General features: G+C 42.7%; 1 long non-coding RNA gene across 1 annotated transcript in view; it reads left to right on the forward strand.

Annotated features, from left to right (window-relative positions):
* Positions 1-14,502: 14,502 nt before the first annotated feature.
* The window catches only part of LOC103394006 (uncharacterized), a 22,913-nt gene continuing 17,961 nt past the window's right edge, over positions 14,503-19,454 (forward strand). The window contains exon 1 of the long non-coding RNA XR_523085.3: positions 14,503-15,197. This is a non-coding gene — a long non-coding RNA (uncharacterized LOC103394006). The remainder of the gene's footprint in view (positions 15,198-19,454) is intronic.

Here is a 19,454-nt window from a genome sequence, read left to right on the forward strand (position 1 = left end):
TTTGGCCGACCGCTCGATGACTGGTGGGTTGACCTTTGACCTTTAGTGGGACAGGCAACAGAGACTAGATGTATATGTATGTATATATGTACATGTATATTTTATATACATATATTTTGTTATATATTTTTATGCATATATAGTATTTGTAGTTTTTGGGTTTAATCATGACGACCCAACCAGTGGACAGTATATAGTTGCTATTACTTAACTACTTGTGTATTTTTGCACACAGACAGCTTTGCTTTTGTTACGGCTGTTGTTTGTTTGTTTTTTCTCTCAGTGCAAAAATTGATTCAAGCACATGTTTTTGTCTGTATTCATTTTCAATCACAAAAATAACTGCTGTGGAATCTTAATAACACTGACTTTTTGACATACGTATGATGTCATTCAGTCATCGTGTCTGAACCTGGACACCTCTTCTGTTCGTCCTCCACTCTTCGTCTGTCTTCACAGCTACAACTCTACTGTAACGAATCGTTCTCGTCATGGGCCACATTCATGGCCTACCTACAAACCACGGCCCCAACGGTTTCTCACCACTTCCACCTCTTTGAGCGTGTGTGAGTGTGTTTTTAGGGGGGTGTGTGTGTGCAGAGCACAGCTGCCAGAAATTCTGTTGAAAATCGTGATAGCATCACTGAACAGGAAAGAAGACCCTAGCGTCTGCTGGCACGGAATAGAACGGAGGAGAAAAGTGAGAATCTGTCTCTGCGTGGATGCAACAGATGTGTGACAAACACGGGAACCCTGTGAACGTCTTCATCGTGCCGTCTTTGTGCAGGTTAGCAACGAAGCAGGTCTGCAGTAGTATCACCGCTACTACTGTAATTAGCCAAGATGGACGCTCCGTGGGCGTCAGCTGGTTATTCACACACGGCCGTCAGGTTTTAGAGAGAAGATGTTAGACGGCCGAGGCTCAGGAATCCTAAACCTTTACAGTTTAAGAAAGCTTTCTGTGATCAAGAGTCCTTCACCTATTTCCTCTATAGTTAAATGTTTATTTCTGACAATTTAAAACATCAGCTTTTGATGTGTCTGTCCTTACTGTGAGAATATTTAAAAAAACGAATATACATCACATTAGCATTAAAGTCTCAATCCCAAATGATTGGAGGGCCACATCAGTCTACGATGTTCTTTACAAATAATCATTTTCAATGACCATCCTAACTTGTTTTTAAAGTATGGAGGTAAAAAGTTATTATTATTTAAGGTTGTGTTTGGCTTGTTGCTCATCCCGTTGCCACCCAGCCCACGTTGCTCAGACGCTAGAATTTCCACAAGTTCTCAAACACAGCAGACGGAAAAGCCCGCAGCTACCAAACCTAAAAAGCTTCTCTAAAAACGCTGTCAGAAATGTCTCAGACAGAGGAGAACTAAACCAGGCTCACGAGCACAGCTCAGCTAACACTGTATAAGTGTAAGTTGGAGGTGGCAGAGGTGCGGCTCTATTTTTGGCAACAACTGCAAACCCTTTTACAGCATCGCACTCAAAACGAGGAGGCAACGTTCTCCAGAGCATGACTTGGTATTAAAATTCCAGTTTGATGTGTTTTTAAATGCAGTACTTTCTGGCACAATATTACTGCATATATCCTCCATATATATCCTCCATATAAATGATTAGAAATTAAATACATTTGAGCAAAACCAAATTTTTTTTTGCAATTTTTCTCATCAGTTAATATCTCCTTAAAAAAATAAATATCTTCTTCATTCTAATAAATATATATAATTTAGAATATTCTGCCTTATTACACAGAAGATAGATGTTACGAAGCCTGCTGCATCATAAAACGAACTTTTCAGGAATAACTAACCGTCGTTCTCACCTCACAAAGACTTTTGTTTTAACAGCATTTGCATTATGCAAATCCTTTATCTTGTCCTTTGTTTGTCCGTTTTTTGGTGGTGCACATTACGACTCCATAAAAAAAAAAGAAATTTCCTCATGAACTTCTAGCTTCTTCACCGAGGCTTCTATCAAAGTTTGATAAATAATCCCAAGGCAATAGATGCATATCGACACACAATCTGGTTTACCAATCAGCATTTTCTTCTTTATAAACGCTCCCGCAATTAACTCAGCTCTTTTCTCCCACTGATTTATGGCTGCCATATTGGAGACATGGCGGCTGTCGGCCAGGCCCTCTGGGTTTCAAAAGAGAGGGTTAGTTGGAAAACTTCCCTCCTCAGTCACTCACTCACACACACACGTGCACAGGCATATGCTTTCATACGCAGCATGTACCGTATATCCAGAATCATTCTGATCGGCAGTGAGAAACTGAGAGAAAATAAAGAAAGGGAAGAAAGAATGGTGAGAGGAATGATGACAGAAACGTGTCTGAGTGAAGGCAGCAGTTAGAGTTGATCTGTTTAACAATGTAAACTAAAGACACACACACACGAACCACGGACGTACAAGGACAACACTGCCGTGAATAAACAGTAAAATAGTCACGTGTTTCTTTTTTCCTCTTTAACTGCCACGTGTCAGGCAGATTCACCTGAGTTTTCATAAATGAAACGCCTCTGGCATCAATGTGGAATAATACGATGGAAAAACTGGGTTTGTAACTGCGACCAGTCTCTCCATTCATTAAAATCATGGTCTTATTTTCATGGAATCACGTGTTTGTTACTGACTGAGTCATTCATAAATTCCAAAATTGTAAATGATACGTAATAGTATTACATAAATGCAAGAAAAAACAACATTATATTTAAGTTAACTATTTAATTACCTGCCTTATTAACTTTGCTGTGAAGGAATTCTACGACTAAAAGCACAAATTTACTTACTGTTTACACTGACATTTTATATTGGATTTAAACTGGACTGTACCTGTAACAAACCCCAGCACAGACAGAGAGCATTCTGGGTATTGCACCAGTGATGTTATTGCTGTAAAGCAAAAGCATATATCACTTCAACTTAGAAAAAAATCCTTAAAATGGAACTAACATATTTTCATGTCAGAGTTGTTCCTAAGGGTAGTAGAAAAATCTGGGTTTTTTTTTGTTTTTGTTTTTTTCACATACTAATATGGAACGATTCTATCTGTGGATATCTTTGCCTAATGAGTGGACAGTAAAGGCAGTGCAAACGCAGACCAGTTACAGCATGATGCATAACATAAGATAAACATCCATCTACAGCTCTACCGGCTGCTACATCAGTAAAAACGTCTTCAGCAAAACGCTCACAGCTCCAGTTCTACCTGTGCACTCACCGTAAGTCGGATCAGAAGTGTAGGCTAAACGGCTTTAAAGTTAAAAGAAATCCTGACATAGTTAAGTCAGATTTGGTTTCATAATCTGAAATGTTGGACGGGAGGCAGAGCTGTGACAGGTTAAGAGGCTGACGCTGAAGCACCTTGGAAATTAAAGTATGGGGGGGGAGGGTTGGGCAGGGTAGAGATTCCACATAGAGAGTTCATACAATCTGAGTTTTTCTTCTATACACGGGTGAGGGATTAGGATTACAGAGTGTGCAGTCTTCTCATCTTCTCTTGGAATTAACGTTTTATATTTCTAACAGCTATTAAAAGAAAGAATATCAAGTTTTACAGGTCAGCATCTACATACAAATGTATGAGTGTGAGTCCGTCGACTTAACTCTAATGTACAGCTCCTGTACATTTAAAGGTATAGGCGCACGCTAGCTTAGTCGAGGCGAAGCTACTGTGAGATTAAAATGACTCATGAGTCACAGGAGCAGACCAGGACTGGGTTTTGGTTTGGTTGGCTCTTTATTTGCTACTTTTAGACAAGCTTCTATATTTGGCACCGAAACAGTCGGGATTTTAATAATTTCTTCTCAAACTGGCCTACGAGGATCGGCCCTCGCGTCACTTTAAGACTCGTGACCACTAATCTCACAGTTCGTCGTACACTCTGGCTCCCAGAATGCCTCAGATTCTATTTGTGACTCTGTCTATTTACTCAAATGCATTTCAGACATATAGGTCAAGGCTCCTCCCAAAACCTAGCCCACATTTCCAGGCCCTCTGAACTTCCCCCCACACACACTTTCTCACACATGGTTACACACACACACACACACACATGCCTGCCCTCGTCTGCTGCCTGCTGTCCTGCACACTGGCTCCATTCTTCCAGGCCACAGATCCAGAAGTTTCTGTGTATATGTCGGTGCGTACTGTATGGGTGTGCCGAGAATCAGTACGTAGTAGTAGTATGTACTATGGCTTGTACAGTGACGATTCAAAGACTACACTAGTGTATTCCATACTGTAGACCAGTGTTTCCCAAACTTTTTTTCTGAGGACCCATATTTTAAAAGTCACAAACCTTCGCGAGGCGATCCAAAAAAAAAAACTCTTGCGACCCACCTGAGGGCCGCGACCCAGTCTTTGGGAAACAATGCTGTAGGGGAAACTATATGATACGTGTGGCAGTAGGAGACGAATGCAGCGGAGCCACTTAACGATTTACCCCCAATTCAGCTAAATGGGGTTTAACCGACGCAAGACCTGCGATCAATACGGACTAAAAACTACAAAAGTGTTTTATTAGCAGAAAAGAATTCCCAACGCGACGCTGCGAACCATGAAGCGGAAACTCTGAATCTGAAGCTTTTCCACTCCTCGCACCGTATCACCGCTGAATCACAGAGATGGGAACACAACGGCGGCGTACCTCTGAGCCAGCCCAGGGCAAAAAATGAGCATGTTTTTTTTCTCCCCTTCACCTTCACTTTGTAGGCCATGCCAGGCACCATCACCCTAACCCTCCTACTAACATGCCTCCTTATGGCAGCAGCGCTCTGAGGCAGAACCACACAGCACCATCTGCTGCAGGGGTATGAGGTGGAGGAGAAGGACCGTCCTCTCCGCTGGCTCAACCTCCATCCATCCTATGACTTCTCCTTATGTCCACCATATTTATACCAACCCCCTCCTCCGTTCCCCGCCCCCCTGGAACAAAATAGGAAGGCGTCCCTCCGTGTTTGTACTTCAAACTATTACAACAGCCATAGGCTACAGCTACATCGCCGAGGAGTCGTTAGAATTTGTCTGGGAGACAAATGTGACATAACCTTGTAGAAAAGTTCTATCAGTGACGGCTGGTTCGACGCGGGGAACAAAATAACACCGTAGTCGCCCATTTGCGTTCACACTGTGAGGGAACATCTGTATTACGTGCCACATGGAACTCCCTGAAACCTAATGTATGTGATCTGTTTACTGTCTCCCTGACTGTGGACGTGGAGCTCACTCCAGGATGTATATATCTGCTTTCAGCTCCTTATCAGGCACTCACACTGTTCCCTGCAAAGTAAAGACTTTACCACTATAGAGATGTATTTGCCGGGGAACAGTCGAGAGAGAGAGAGAGGGTAGAGAGAAAGGGAGGGAGAGAGAGAGAGAGAGAGAGAGAGGGGGTGAGGAAAAAAAAGAAGAAGAAGAAGAAAAAAAAACCCCCTGACACCCCAGACTCCACTTCACAGCCAGTGAAGGAAGAAAGTGAACAAGCTGCTAAGCCTCCCCTCCCAACAAGCGCCTGCAAGGTGGAGATATTACTGTTCACATTTGAACAGATGCAAGGATCTCACTATGAGGTGTGTGTGTGTGTGTGTGTGAGGGAGTGCTGGTGAATGTAAGGTTCAGGCCCACGTACACTCACACAGTCCACACACAGTTTATTTTGCTCAGCAATATTTTCTTCCCCGCTAATTAACTGATACAGAGCTGAGTTAGACCGGTGTGTGTGTGTGTGTGTGTGTACATAAATACACACACACAGAAGATATATATTTAAAAATGTGTGTAAATATGTAATAAGTTCTACAACATTTTCTGTTTGAAAATACCTAATCTATTTCACTACAAACTCTGTGAAACAAAGTGTTTCAAAACTTCAATAAAAGTTTGTGATTGGTTAAAATGTTGACGTTGTAGGGACGGCGTTGATGTTGATTCGCTGTTAGCAAGCTAGCTGATAAAAATTGGTCTATATTTTTGTAAAAAATTTTTTTTTACAGTGACATATTTTGTGTTCTTTTCTCACAATAGTCAGTCAGTCAGTCAACTGACCAATGAGAAGAGGCCAAAGAGCCACGTGTGGCCCAGGAGCCACAGGTTGCAGACCTGTGTTCTAGCATCTTAAGAACATGTTTCCTATAACTTCCTTATAAGGTTTGGTTGATATTATGACACGTGACATCTGACACCCTGGACTTTATGGTTTATGCTATTGCTAAAAAGAAGAAGAAGAAGAAGGGCTAGTTTTTAATAATTTAAGCGTATGGCCTTCTATAAATTGTTGTACAAAAATGACCTGGTCTAAATATAAAACAAAAAACAAAAAACAAACCCACCCGCACATACTTTTAAAATATTAAATTTAATTTTGCTATATCTATATATTTAAGCCTGAGTTTGTGAAGAATTGATGCTGCGAGGAACAAAACAAACACCTGCAGGAGACAGGGCTCCAGTTGGGTGTAATAGTGTGTACTTAGAAAACAGCCAGACAGTAATAGCGAAATCAAACATGACATGATCTTATTGCCCACCTAATGTCAACCGCTATTAGCAAACATTCAAGACCGCTTACTTAGAGAGCAGCCAAGTGAAGAAGAAGACGAAAGAAGGAGACAGTTGTGAAAAGCTGGCCAAATAAACACTCGAAAATAACAGGAGCCGCAGCCGTCGTATGAAAATGGATGGAGAACCAGGAGAAAGCTTGAGTTGAGTGACTTGTTCAAACCCAAGTCTCATGTCTTATGCACTTTCATGTTGCATTATATTTAATTATACATCATACTGGGGCGGCCCTTAACTTGGCCTGCTTGCCTCACAGGTAAAAACAGTTGAATAATTCAGGAGCCGGCGTGCAGGGTAGGATGTGGTGTGAGTGCGGCGGAGGAATGAGCTCACTGTTATTCAGGCCTCAGCTTCGTCTTGCTGCAGGACAAAATAGATATTCAGCGAGGTTAAATGGAAGATTTTTTATTTATTTATTTTTACAAGCATGTGCCTGGCAGCATAAACTAACCAGGACATCTTTAATGTTTGGAACATCAAATGCCAACGTTCCGGTTTACACCTCACTTTTAACGCGAGAACAATTCATTGGCAAGATGTTTATCTGGAAATCAATCGCAGCGCGGGCGAAGTGGCTTCAGAGCATTAAACCGTGTCCACGTTTTTCTAACACACAACACGTTTCTTTACTGCAGGTAGGGGGGGCTGGCCGCTGTTTTCTTCCGCCATGCCCATTACTGTTATCTTTCTTTCATCCCACGTACATATTATCGTTTTACACATTTTCCATTATGAGAAAGCAAATTGCAGATAAAGCTATAAAAGACCTCGTTATGACTACGAGGATGAACACGTGTAAGACTAATTTCTTTGTCTCCGTTAATGGTAGAGACAAGTCTTCTGAAATGAACGGTGAGTCATGTGACCTGCCTAAATATATCAGATTTATACATTTTCTCAATATATCAATGTGTTTGTTTGTTTTTTGTTATAGCAAGAAAATGGTTTAAATGTAAGAAAATATATTTTCCTTTCCATTGTCAGTCAGATGTTTCATATATGTGCAGTGCATATAAAGTTGAACTCTTTTAAAGGCACATTTCACTGCCTGCATGTTGTTGGTCTTCATTGCGCACAACATGACAAATGTTAGAAACTAATTATTTCTAAAATGTTTAGCCCTTTGACTGAATCGGTGTTCATTCCGCCTGCTCCTTCCTGCACCTCTGCTATAATTCAATGATAATTTAATCACAGATTTTTGACTCTGAACCAGTGGAAACTCTAACCTTTTTTTTAACAGGTACCTGCTTTTCAAGGTTACAAAAACCCATGACTGGAGCCAGTTTGAAATAATTAACAGCAAAAAGTATCGACATGAACACACAGTGAAATGAACCCTGCACTTTTATGTGTATAGTGTAATGACACCAAGTGTTCTCCTGTGACCCATTTCTGGGTCTCAGTGCAGACTTTAGGAAACCTTGCTGTAGACCACTGAACGTAGGACTTTAATTTTAAAATAACTTTTAGATTATAAACCAATGAAACGACAATTTTCCTTACAGTTTAATGTGTTTGTAGCATTTAAAGAGACATAATACATAATTATACTAAATATTATTTATAAACTATTGTTTATTTAAAGAAATATATTTTTTCAACTACTTTGCTGAGTTTTTGCTGAGATGAAGAGGTGATTCACGTTCAACTGATTCCGTATCTTGCCATGAAAATCCATATCTAAGTAGAAGGTGTCAGTGGGACTGGTCATAATCTGGGATTTTACACTTAAAGATTTGTATCTGCAAAAACAAACAATGCAGATTTGCTGCAGGTTACTGCGGGCGAATACAGACAAGAACTTCTGCAACGCTTTAATTTAGCTAAAGTTCAAAAAACACTTTGGGAAAAATAGGTTACAGACACAATATCAGAATAGGAATGATGCTTGTCGTAGCATTTTAATGTTCTCAGCTGCTGCCTCCCCTGGCTGTGTTGAAAGGCGGCTTTGGATGCACAGCGGGAGTCCAGAGTGGCGGGAATATGTTGTGCACNCAGTGGCTCATGCTGAAACTTTGGAATGAAAGGGAAGTCTTTGGATAGTTGTGCCATCGTCATTTCTCAGCAGAGTAAGCTGCTCATTTATTTTTCTGCCTCTGACATGGAAAGAAAAAAAAAAAAACCCCAAAAAACGTAGCTTTGCCTTTAGCGTTTGGGCTTAACTCCTGGTGTGAACTCAGGTGAGAAATAAATTAAATCACAGTGTGATCTGAAAGATTCAGATGCCACATGCATTTTAATACTATCACTTCAAATCAGGAGCAACTTGTGGGTAAAGATGCCACGAAAACATATACAATCGTGAGAGAAGAATCAGAAAATGTCTGCACAAGAGATCAGGCATTGTTCCTTTGCATCTGATAGTAAAGGAGGAGACGCACAGACGGTGGTGGGGGTGGACTGGGTGGAGTGACAGATATAGAATAGAGAGAGAGAGAGAGAGAGAAAAGAGTGGACGCAATGAACAGGAAGCATCCGGAATGAATTCCCAGAGATGACCACGCATGGCTGGGCTGAACTGGCCTGGATCCGGGAGTGGGTGGGTGGATGGGTGGGTTTGGAGGGGAGAGGAGGAGGGGAGACGGCTTCCACATCCAGCTGGACTGAAAGAGAAAGACAGGAGGATGAGAAGAGGAGAGTTGGAGAGAGAAAAAAGAGGGGAAGGCCCCCGGGCTCTGACAGGTGTAGCCCTCCACTCCAGCTGAGGCCTCTCAGCTGACCTGAATCTCTGGATATTTCCCCGCACAAATCTATGCCTCTCCCTCCCTGTCAGAACACATGCTTTCATTCCAAGGGTTATGCACACATGACAAGTTATGGTATGTTACACCATGATCTCTTTGCTTTTCATACGCAGGTCTCCTCACCGGGCTGATGTGGAGAACATCTATGGTGGGGAAGCAGCAGAATAAGGAAAACCAAGACTCATTTTCATGTTTCCATTGGCTAATGAAGGCAGAACAGACCGTTAATAAGTCGGGATCTTGGGGATAAATGGACACGACAGGTCCATGAAATGAATCTCAAAGGGAACAGGAGTTTCAACAGCTGAGAAGATGTTTTATGATCTGCCAAAATCCTGAACTGACTCTTGGGTAAAACAGATTTTTTCCTGCTTCCTCCACCGGGGAGCTCCACCCATTCTACCACTCCTACCTGTGCTAGGCTCCGCCACTTTTTTTTTTACTTGTACTGAAGGCTATTGCCTGATAGCTGTCATGTGTAAACCTAAAACTAAACACAGCTGTTTGATTAGCACAGCGCTAAACAAACGCTACATCACTTAAACACTTAGTGGTGCACTAGAAGCGGGTTGTCATCTGTAACCAAAGGCGAGAGAAAGCAAGTGAGGTCTTACACGTCGTTTTAGTTTAGATATTAACAAAAAAATGACGTTACAAAACACAGAGGTTGACGATCTGTAACGTCAACTAACGATGACGTTACAAACCATCTTCAACCAATAACAAAACACAGAGGTTCATTCTTGGCTATCGGCTTTCTTCTTTTCTTTGGGTCGACTTTGGCTCAGACATATACAGTTAGACCACCGTTTGTTAATTGTCCTGCCAGTTTACCATACCTGCCAGAATAGCATACACCACCTTGCTGAACATACACATAAGAACAACACTCAGTTGCGTTCGCACGTCGGTCTGCTAATTTAGCGGCAGGTTTCCCCCAGGTCGACAGGACACTCAGGGGCTCGTCACTGTTTAAAGGTAAAGGCACAGGAAGTTGGAACTAGAAATATTAAAAAAAAAAAAAAAGTATCTCTCACAGTTCATACAAAAACACCAGTTTTATCCAACTATATCCAGTCTTATCCCCTACCGTCGTAAATAAATGACTTCCTACCGATGATCCCTTTGGTCATTCGCCTTTGCATGAAATATCAGCACAATTAAAAGTGGCCACCAATTAATTTAATCAGCTTTACTGGGTCATTATGTGAGGGGACATCTAATGTGAGTAAATGTGACTGTGCTGGTGTGACAAGTAAAAAAAAAAAAAAAAAAAAGAAAAGGCCAGGGCTGCGGCGGAACCCGGGAAACTTTCGGCCCTCCCCCCAANNCCAGATAACAGTCACGTTAAATAAACAATGAGTGTGAGCGTGTGAACAGGAAGAGATTGATTTGCAGTTAACGGCAAAGTAATTAATCTTACACCACAAGTGAGGGTACGGAGGAAAAAAAACGCAATAAAAAAGACAGGGAAAAAATGACAATGAGCTCCATTGTGAGAGCAGCAGTGTTTCATGTCATTGTCAAACGTGGTGCACTGTAAAGTATTGAAATCTTTGTCTTGTCCTGACAAACCCAGGCTGCTTTAAAATTCAATTTTCTTAAAAGCAAACGACAGACTAAAAATTGGATAATTAGTTTGTTTTTTGGCTTTTTTTAAAAAAATTTTATTCTTGAAGCCATCAACCATCTTGTTACTCAGTGATGTCACTCAATTCGATCATTATATAATGGCTGACTTGCATTTTTAGCATAATTAGATACAAGCTTTGTTTTGTTGTTGTTTTTGCAACTTGGACACTGGATTTCTTTAGAAAGGAAAAAAATGAAATTATTCACATATGTGATGAAGCAAAAAACACATATTTTTATTCCTGATGCTGTGGCCATGAATGCAACACTTTACAAAGATGCTGGCTTTTCCATAGGGATTTCTACTGACTTCTTTAATCACTATTTCCGTTATTTATTCCCTCTCTGCTCCACGTGAATCAAAGTTCCTGACAGAAACTAGTGGTTGAAAAAGTGGACTTGTGTACATACACAATGTCACTTTTCACACTTATGCGACATCTATTCTCGTCTGAGACGTGGTAAGTGATAAAATCTGAGTGCATGCGATGGTGAATGACAACTCCTAATGCAGCAGATACACACACAGACACATCCTTTTAACCAAGCCTCCCTCTGCTCAACACACTTATTCATCCACCCACACACTCATGTGGATATTATCAGTGTTGCTCAGCTGAGGCTCCAGGCTCGTCAGATCCCCATGGCGTCGCACTGACCAGGGGAGGAAGAGCTTATCTCGGCCCCAGGCCCCTCCCTCGGCACCGTGCCTTGGCTGTTTGGGCTGGGAGGCAGATGCCATGCGGGCCCCCAGTGTGGCCCGTTTCAGTGGCCAAGGCGTGCAGCGTTCCGGCTTGAGGGACGTGCTTTTGAAACAGACAGTCCATCTCGCCTTTGTGCTTGCGTGGAAATGCCTATTTGTGCCGTCCGCATGGCAGATGGAGGTAGAGTTTTTTGGTATGACCGGTTCCCTGAGGACCACCTGGGCCTGATCAGAGCAGTTGGTACTCACCAGTTCTCTCTTACACACACTCTCTCAGATTTAACTGGCTGTAATCCACGGATGGTAATAAATGGGACTGAATAATAACCTGGGGTGGAGCGCTATTCCAGGAGAACCTTCTCCCTTTAAATTCACCTGATCACGGCTCACAGACCATAAATTAGACCAGTGACTATGAAGATAAATCAGAAGAGGGTACTTTTAAAATTACCCTGCAGTCAGAAATTATTTTACTAAAATACCTTTTTTTGCCCCCTTCAGAATGACTAACAGAATCAAACTCTCCTTCACACTAACAATGTTTCCTCACAGTCGGTCGGCTTCATCGTCGACATCCACATCAAAATATTTCCTTATTGACGGTGAGATGGTTTTTGAAGTAAAAGCAGGAACAGGTGTCTTTGGAGTGGCTGACTAAACCCCCCCTCCAATCCCCCGTCTCCCCGCATCAAATCTTGAAGAGGGGCAGATATCAGCATCCAAAAGCTCCTTTTGTCTCCTTGAAATTATGCTGCGTGTTCACAAAACACTACACTACAACACACTAAATATAGGCCTGGGAAGTGCCACAGATTAGCTCCCACACTGATGGTTCCATAAGACGATAATGCCCAGATGTCTTCCGCCTTTGACTGGCGAGGATTTGAACCCTATATCTCAAATTCTGCCTGGGGAGCACGTAAATATCTGCAAGCAAGTATCTCTGAGTGTGTGTGTGTGTGTGTGTGTCCATCTAAACCAGGGGCAAAAGGCTTTTCGGTGTTATGAACGAGTGGATTGGATTTGCTGGCCTATACACCATAAGCTAAAATACTGTGGTAAAATAAAAATACACCACTGGGCTTTTTTTTTTTATAGACAGAGAGCACATTTCTCAGTTCTTTAAAGGTATTAAGAAAAACCTGACATTTGCTTTATTGCCGCAGTCGTACACGACTACCCCCCAGAACACATACAATGGTTTGACTTGGAGTCCTATTTCAGTCGAGGCGCTTTAATATTTAGCTTTTCCCTTTGATGTTTAATCACTTATGCGCATGTCTCGCACTCACACAGAGACAATGCATTTGCTGAGACGCAGTGACTGCGGCGTATGACCCATTTTTAAGACGCAGGGTTTTGCTTTCATAACTATAGTGTGTGAGGGAACCGGCACCTACATGACTGCCAGTAACGTCGACCAGAAGGATTCACAACGACGGGCTTTTAAAGCCGAAAGGGGAAGTGTGAAATCTTTTTTTTGTTGTTCGAAAGGGCAGCAAGGAAAAGGGAAGCAAAATTTGTGTTGAAAAAAAATCTAAATTTTGTAATACTACATATATATATAAATATATATATATATATATCACGTGCCCATACTTACTACGCGTAGGGACCCAGCCCCGGTACACCGAACAAACAAACACACATTGTTTCACTTCGCATGGGGAGCGAGATGAAAATGTTTTGTGTCGCCTTATTTCTGCCGCCTCGCGTTAAAGCATGAGATGAATGGACAAATGGAAGTGTTGCACCACCTCAGAGCTACGACGAAGCCAGTGCCTGCCATAAAGGGAAGTTAAGGAGGATGAAGTAGGAGTGGGGGTGTCACAAAAAATCAGACAGTGCCTGCCCGGCCCTCATGACGCATCATGGCAGCAGTCAAGTGGATGTGAAAACAAGAAGAAGAAGAAAAAAAAAAAGCTTTGCGGAATATTGTTCAAAGCAGCAGCCTGAGCAGGGGGAAGATGTGCGCTCCAGATTACATGCGCTCTATTTCCCAACCATACAGAACGTTGGGTTCCTTTTGCCTCCACTCCACTCCACTCCACTCCAGAGACCCAGAGAGAGGGAGGGTGAAATTCAACTAAGGAAGAAAAATTTGTGTGGATGAAATAAATGGTTGAACAACGTGGGATGAAGAGCACAGATGTGTAAAACTTCATCATGCTTTTTGTTTCTGGAAGTGTAAAACACACGTAACCCGGGGGTTGATACAGCAGACCTTGGTCTTCTTACTGACTCGTAAATAATGTATTAGCATCAGGACTTATTAGGATCAAAAATGATCACAGGGCTTTCGTTGGTTGTTCTCAGAGGGAAGCAGATAATGCACAAGGGAAACAAGAAAAAAAAAGAAGAGTATTTTTGGAAAGTGAATAACCTTGGTGGATAACCTTTAACATCTTGTTTAAACTATTTCACGTACCATCAGGGGCAACTCAATATTCTTTGTAGCATTATTCCTCAATGTGTTACTTTCTATTCTCTGTGCACAGAAACAAAGATATTTCTCCAAACTCCAACAGCTCATATTCTTCCTCTTTTAATTTTCAAATTTTTCTAATGGTTGTTTTTCAGTAAATGTGTCACTGACTAAATGACACATTTACTGACACGATGACAAACATTTATATCTGTACACATGTATCTTCCACCTGCTTTGTAAACATCAACAACTTCATGTTTGTTTTGACTTACATCTTACATTGTGAGCGTATCGGATAAACTTTTAGTTGTACCTGAACGTCATTACTTTGAACACAACTCAGTTGCTGCACAGTGGTTAATAAAAATTGACCTTGGTGTTTTGAGTTTTGTGCAATAGTTTTGTAAAATGTAAATAGTAAAATTGTGCAAAAATAAAAATAAAAATGTAAGACTCCTATACAAATCTTGTTCTCTTCTCTGCTCTGCACGAACGCAGTTAAGATGAGCTGTTATTTAATCACGATCTTTGTCAACAGAGTTAATATTTTCGTAAATAATTTGCAGTTCATATTCCATCCTCATCAATCCAATCCCTGATCCTCGGTTTGTTCCACTGCACGACACTCACCCCCGCCAACAGCCCCCTCTGGATGCTGAAAACCATGAACAGTTGAGGCTCACACTCACATTCTTGCGCACAGCAAAAAAGTGAGGAGGCGCCTCCGCTCCCACCCTGAGCCAATGGCGCACGGAGCAGCCTGATCACACTTATCCCCTCCTGACCAATGGCGCGTCTCTGCCGCACTCACATGACGTCTTCCTGAGCGCTCCCCCTGCACTCAGCGCACAATCCCGGCGAACACAGGCATCACTGAAGACCTGACACCGGCGGAATCGGACGCCCACTGTCCCTCTGCAACAAACGAGCACTTTTTCCTCCCTCTCCCGTGAGAAACTCCGTCGCCCCTCAGACGCAGCTGACCATCGCGGCACCGACAATGACGCAGCTTCGGCGGAGCAGCAGACTTTCCACAACCCGGTTTCCGAGCGAGCGGAGAGGCGCAGGGGCGAGACAATGACGGCCAGAAGTTATTGAAATAAATCGTAAGTGGGCGTTATTATATTTCTTTAGAGTCACTTCTTTTTATTTGGACAGTTGCTACCAAAACGGGAAGTTAGCCGTTAGTCTAGATGTGACCCTCTCTTTGTAGTCCACGTCAGGTTTAAAGGCAGATAACGCGCCTCTGCAGCGCCGTACAATTTGTGCCATTTTTTTTTACTACTTTTAAAGTGATTGTTTAGAGTTTTAAAATGTGTAATGTGACTTTGCTGCATCTGTGAACACTTGTTTATTGTTCCGTGGTTATCGATCTGTGAGTTCACCCGGTGCACCCGGACATTCTTTGTGCGTCTCTGTGAATTTTCTCATTGTGCACGAGCGCCTGTGTCTGCGCTGCGCCTGAGCATGAAATATAGATAAAAAGCACACGGTAAACCCGCTGACCCCGGGCAGGGAGGCAGTGCAACCGGCTGAAAGAGGACAATTGGGAGGAGGGGGGTGAGCGCACCAAGACAGGGCTGCACTTCTCTTCAACCAGTCAGACAGGATGAGGGTGGATCTTCAAAAAAGAAAAAAGAAAAAAAAAAGAGAGAGAGAGAAAAAAAAACAAGTGTCATTCCCAAGGTAGGATATGACCAAAAAAGTCCCTTAACTTTGAACTAGGGTCAACTCAAGAATGGGGGGAAAAAGAAGAAGCAAAAACTAAACTCTTATTTACTTTTGCTTTTATTTAGAAATGAGAAACTATTTCATGTCAAATTGACAGGAACTCTTTGAAGTTACTGTTTTTTTTATAAAATAATTAAAGTTGTGGTTATGTGAACATTCAGGAGTTAAAGGGGGGGGGCAGTGGGGGTGAGGGTGCCCTCTGGTTTTCCATGATTTCGGTTCAATCACAGGGACAGGGAGTCGGGGAACTGGGGCCATTTGATGTCTTGAAAGGCTTCAGATGGCTTTAATTAGGACCTATAAAATCTGTCTACCCCATTCTCTGAGGCGGCACTCTGAAGGATCAGGAAGGGAGGGGAACTGATGAGAGAAGGGAAAAAAAAAGAAAAAGAAAAACACAAAGACAGACACGACAGACACAGAAAGTCACTTTAGTGAGGGATCGTCAAATCAAATTTTTATAAAGCTGCGTTTTCCTTCCCTCGCACCCTTCGTCCCCTGATGCCGGCGGTTGTGTTTAGGCAGCACTGTTATTCCCCTCTTTGTCTGACTGCTGTGTTATCTATACCTCCCCTCGCCGTCTCTCCCTCCCAATCCTCCCAAACTCAACCTCACTACCACCAAGAGTCTGTGGACCTGTCACCTGAAGGCGAGACATAATGATCAAGAGAAGTTCCAGTCTGTCTGGAGCACAGCCAGTTGTTTGATTTTTTTTTCTCCTCCTCCTCCTCCTCTTGTCCCCCTGCTGGCCTGGTTAACCCCGCTTAAATCTTTGCTCGACTTTCGTCCACAGCCGAGACCCGATGTATTACACACTTGTGTGTGTGTGCGTGTGTGTGCGTGACCGCGTGCAGTGTAGAGTTGGACGTTTTGTCGCTACTGTGACTGCTGCTCATGCTGCCTCTGCTCACACTCTATGGATCTTGGATGTAGGGTGGGTGACTCACAGCTGCAGTACACACACACTCTTGAGGAAACATCAAAGACTCCTTCTTTGTGTGTGTGTGTGTGTGTGTGTGTGTGTGTGAAAGAGAGATCTCAGCTAAGCAGTTCCTGTGAGACTCTATAGGTATGGCACTGTGCCTGTACTTATTTTATTCCCTTTTGCTCAGTTGCGCTGATGTGTTGGGCTCCTCGTATCTCACAGTGTTCCTGTGTACAGCACACTGTGGGCTTTGATGCTGCTTGATGCTGTTTTCCTGATGGTAATACCCCTCAGTTTTGATCTTGCTAATCAAAAGGATCCCATTAATAATGAGCAACGGTTGCACCTCTCCAGTTTAAAAAATGTACATAAATTACGATCCCCTGCTTGAAGACGGCGTGTTCACTGGACTGCCGGTGTGAAATGCAGATATTGTCTGTCGTACGTCGACTTTGACGACGGGCTTCGCTGAGTTGGTCCTCGAGGCAAAGTGTCTCTTGAAGGGAAAGAACTCCAATTAAAGTAGAGTCGTGTCGTACTATGATTCAGAGCGTGTTCTTAGTGGAGAACGGTGTCTTCAGCCGTGTTTTCTTAGTACGTGTCTTTGTTTTCTCACTGTCTGTTGGTTAGGGATTACATCATGTGGCTGCCTTAGGATTAGGTAGAGATTAAATGAACATGCTTTATGTAAAATAGTTGCGGTTGTGGTGGACTCTTTGTTGGGCGTATTTGCTTGAAAATGTCAGTTAAAGCTGTACGGGATTTTTTTCCCCCAGTTTTCTCACTATTTGCTAAATTTCAATATTTGCATTCTTAAAACGCAAATTCTCAAAACCCATGACCCATGTGTGTCCTGACATCAAGGGAACAGAGGACATCTCTTTGAAGAGAAAGTAATAAAAAAATAAAAATAAAAACTCAATGGGTGCAGCAGGCTGATCTGCTCTCTCTACACTCTGAGGCTCTCTACCTGCAGATGAATAGGGGGCCCATGCCATAACGAAGGCGTAGAAGACAACATTTTATTGTAGGCTGAGGACACGAGGGGGCGGGGGATGCACCGTTGCTGGTAGACACTGGGTGTGAAGTAGTTCGGCCGTGTTTTACTACAGGTTAGAATCACATGCTCAGAGTAACGTGAAAATAGATATAATTTAGCAGAAGTAGCAGAAAACTGTCAACAAGTTCGAGTGAGAACGTTAATGTATGGGGGTGTAAGTAGGTCAAAGAGCTTTTCTGTAAACACTAGCAAATTGCTCTGTTTAATCCCACTTGAATAAAAATGCTGTCGTAATAAGGACATCAGACAATCACAATGCCACAGATTAGGATTTTCTCTAACCAGATTTATGCGTGAAGGAGTGAAGTCATGGTCAGGAATGTCAATGGCAGAGTTATTCAATTACCACCGCGCCCTTTCGCGGGAAAAGTCTCCAGCCGTGAAGAGGTTAATTGTTTTTGAATCTCTATCCGAGGGGAGAAAATGAGCGAACAGGAGGGATAATTGAGCTGCTGATAGTTGAGTGTGTTATGGATTACTGCTCACATCCACAGGAGAAAACGGGAAGAAGGTGAACGGAAGGAGAAAAATTTAAAAGATGGTAAAAAAAAAGGAAGAAAAAAAAGAAAAAAAAGGGAAGAGAAAAAAGCCCACGTTGTGGGATTCTGCTGCAGGGATTGTCTGGAATACGGGGGGCGCTCCACTCCAATCCTGACCCTTGACCTCTCTTATGCTCCTCCCTGCTCCAGGTGCAAGCCCTCACTGCTGGCAGCTCACTCCCAGACACACACTACAAGCTAATTTTTCACACACTCTGCAAGCACAGGAGGGAAACGCCGTATGACAACTCAGATCCTTTTCACATTTTTACACCCCCCTCCCCTCCACTCCACCGCCTCTTTTTTTTTTCATGCCGTTCTATTGTTAGGAGTCAAAGATCCAAGCCTTCTCTTTGGGATGGGTAGAGGGGGGGCGCTGTTGTGATTATATTGGACCTCGTTTTTTCTCGCCCCTGTGAAACATTTTGTCACAAAGAAAATGGTGGACTGCCTTAAAGCATAGGGAAGAAAATATGATCTGACATGGTGTTATAATCACAGGAGGGATGTCATGTATAATTAGCAGAGTGTTTGATAACACAACAGTGAAACCACCTCAGGCCATTAGCCAAAGTTTCTCAATGCTATTAATGGACGTTAATAAAATTCAAGAAAACCCGAACGGAACGAGCCCACTGCATGGCCCGCTGGTTAGAGCGCTGTAAGGTTAATGAACCAATTTGAATACTTTCTGCTGCCATCTGGGTGGAGCGATGAGGCAGATGCTTTGTTCTCCATACTGTTGCGTTTGTGCTGTTCAACATGGAGGAATTTGCCAGGTCTGTGGAGGTCAATGAGCGCATTTAACATTAAGTCTTTTGTTCAGAGGCAACGTTTCAACATCTTGAAAATGTTTGCTGTCAAAAATTCTTTCAAAATAAGCGTCAACACGAGTCTTTGGGTTCTTTTTTTTTTTTGTACGACACCCCAAGGCGGGGGAATTGGAATGATGTTCAATGAGGTGGTGTCAAATTTGACTATGCCTCTCGGGTCAACAGCATTAGTAATTGTTCCTCATAAAAAGTGGCATTTAAGCGTTTGTGTTTGTGTGTGTGTGTGTGTGTGGGGGGGGGGGGTTAGCGCCGGGCCCCCTCTCCTTCTCGGCCGC

This window comes from Cynoglossus semilaevis, chromosome 2 (assembly GCF_000523025.1).
Source record: "Cynoglossus semilaevis isolate Cse_v1.0 chromosome 2, Cse_v1.0, whole genome shotgun sequence".
In the NCBI taxonomy this organism is placed as follows: Eukaryota; Metazoa; Chordata; class Actinopteri; order Pleuronectiformes; family Cynoglossidae; genus Cynoglossus; species Cynoglossus semilaevis.